The sequence below is a fragment of the Babylonia areolata genome, chromosome 20, assembly GCF_041734735.1.
Source record: "Babylonia areolata isolate BAREFJ2019XMU chromosome 20, ASM4173473v1, whole genome shotgun sequence".
NCBI lineage: Eukaryota > Metazoa > Mollusca > Gastropoda > Neogastropoda > Buccinidae > Babylonia > Babylonia areolata.
In genome coordinates, this window is record NC_134895.1 from 37,055,617 (window position 1) to 37,058,159 (window position 2,543).

General features: G+C 45.3%; 1 protein-coding gene across 4 annotated transcripts in view; it reads right to left on the reverse strand.

Annotated features, from left to right (window-relative positions):
• The window catches only part of LOC143295472 (cAMP-dependent protein kinase catalytic subunit beta), a 282,275-nt gene that overhangs the window by 96,958 nt on the left and 182,774 nt on the right, over positions 1-2,543 (reverse strand). The window lies entirely within an intron of this gene.

The window sequence follows — 2,543 nt, forward strand, 5'->3', positions numbered from 1 at the left end:
TCGAGTGGAGTCTAAACTCGTCACGCCGCTTGAGCACAATACAACAAGCACGAGACAGGGTTCAGTTCTTTTTTTTTTCTTTCTTTTTTTTTCGTTTATTACTTGAGGTCCCTGGTGGGACGTGATGTCCCTAACTGCAAAAAAAGAAATTGCGTCGTCATTAAACGGGGAAGGGGTGCATGTGTGGGGGTGTGGGAGGTGGGTGAGGGGTGGGGGTAGACGCAGTCCAGTACCTAACACACACACACACACACACACACACACGCACACACACAACAGAGATTCAAGATTCAAAAACTTTATTACTCAAGGATAAAGATTGTAGGCATCGCCCAGTCTTCCAATCTGTCCTTGTGACAACAATAACAATAACAACATTAACGATAACGACACAACAACAATAATTTTGTTAACACTGCTACATCCACTGCTACTACAACGAAGAATGATCACCACCATCATCATTAACATCGTAAAAGTAACAAAACGAACGCATTCATACATTCATATCATACACATGCACACACTCTCTCCACCCAACACACACACACACACACACACACACACACACACACACACACAGAAAGAGAGAGACAGAGAGACGGAGAAACAACAATCGGCACTGAACAGTAAAAAGAAGACACCACAGAAAAAAACAAAACAAACAAACAAAAACAACAACAACAACAACAAAAAACAACCAAACCAACACACACCACACCACACACACACACACACACACACACCACACACAAACAGAGATGCTATTTATAGCACGACAGGCATCTCATCAAAAATATCACCGCCCCAAAAACGCTGAGTGATGTCCGTTCGCTTAAAATGAATCAACAGCGAGACCAGTAGAACAAACTGACGATCAACAGATTAAGTAAAGAGTGGTAACGACTCTCTCCATTCACACAAGGTACACAACTTCAAGCCAATGCTGTTTAATCTGCTACTGATTCGGCTGGCGCACAGGTAAATACAAAGTACACTAGAACATTGGAAGCAGCGTTGACTTGAAGTTGTGTACCTTCTTTAGCTTCGCTTTCGATTTCTCCATCAACAGCGCTAAACAGATCAGCCTCACTTTGACTGTTAACCTAATACACAACATCAGCCACGACACATGGGACCTGAATGCAATGGACAGACCATAGTGGCGTTCAGCTGTCCACAAAGGCGCCAAATCCTGTGAGGCCAACAGAATCGCTGCAGCAGAGCAACGCAGACAGGCCAGGAAAAGCAGTGCCAGCAAGTCCCTGACAGCCGCCACCATCCCCTGTCCACACTGCGTCAGAACCTTCCGGGCGCGGATTGGCCTGACCAGTCATCTGCGCACCCACAGAGCCTAACCCACCCACCCCCAGGATGACTAGATGGTCCTCGTCGATCCCGACGGACGAACCACACAACCTAATACACCTCGATCTTCGGAGCCCAACCTACTTTTCTGTCAAAAGTTTCGAGGCGTGGGGACTCTTCAACTAAAGAGGATTTTTAGCGTTGACTAATGGCCCAACCAACCAACCACCTACCACCATGGAACCACGTGATGAAACTTGCACGTTCGACAATTCACGAAGTACGGTACTCTTGAGAGATCAAGGTCGAAACTGTGAGCCGAACAATTTTTCACTGGCCAATCGTCAACATGCACGATGGTTTCAGTTGCTCAAACTGAATTCGTCTCGTCTCGTCTCGTCAACCCACTTCGACGTCACTCACACCACATAACTTGTATTCTGCACAACCTCCCAGCTGAATCCGAGTATTATAAACTAATTGCCAGTTCTGTCTGTTTATCCTAAAGAGCCGCCCCCACTGAAGAAGCCGATGCAAACGGGTAATAGGCTCAAAGAATTAAATTGATGATAGGCTGAAGATTTTGAGTGAATTCTGATTAATAAGATGCCGACGATACAGAACAAGTAATATAAGCTCAAAGGGGGGTGGGATCTGCTTTAAATGATTTCAGAGAATCCCGATTAAGATGCTGATACAGACATGTGACAGGCTCAAAGGATTAAAAATTATCAGCTTAGGGGTTTAGTGAGCTCTGGTTGCTTTCTAACCGTTGCACAAGCATAAGCACCAGGATAAGAATGTGTTTCAAAAACCATTCCCAACCTTAACTAATGCTATCTATGCACGAGACGACGAGTGAAATATCTCCTGCAAGATTTCTTCAGAAACACAAGTCTGTGGATGATGATCGGGGAGGGGGTGGAGGGGTGGCGCGGGGGGTGGGGGGGGGGGGGTAAACTGGGGTGCTTCGTCAGTCTGTAGGCTCCAGCATTGTGGATCTGATCTGATATGGAAGCCATTTTCATCGTTAAAAAGGACCATTTGTAGACCACTTATACACACACACACACACACACACACACACACACACACACACACACACACAAAAGGTGTGACATCAGACTTATAATGTTGTGGATTTTTATTTTATTTTATTTTTTTTACATGTCAGCTGCGTTTGCATGACAGCAGAAAATTCCATCTGTGTCACAGGTACCCGGTTTTTACCCTAT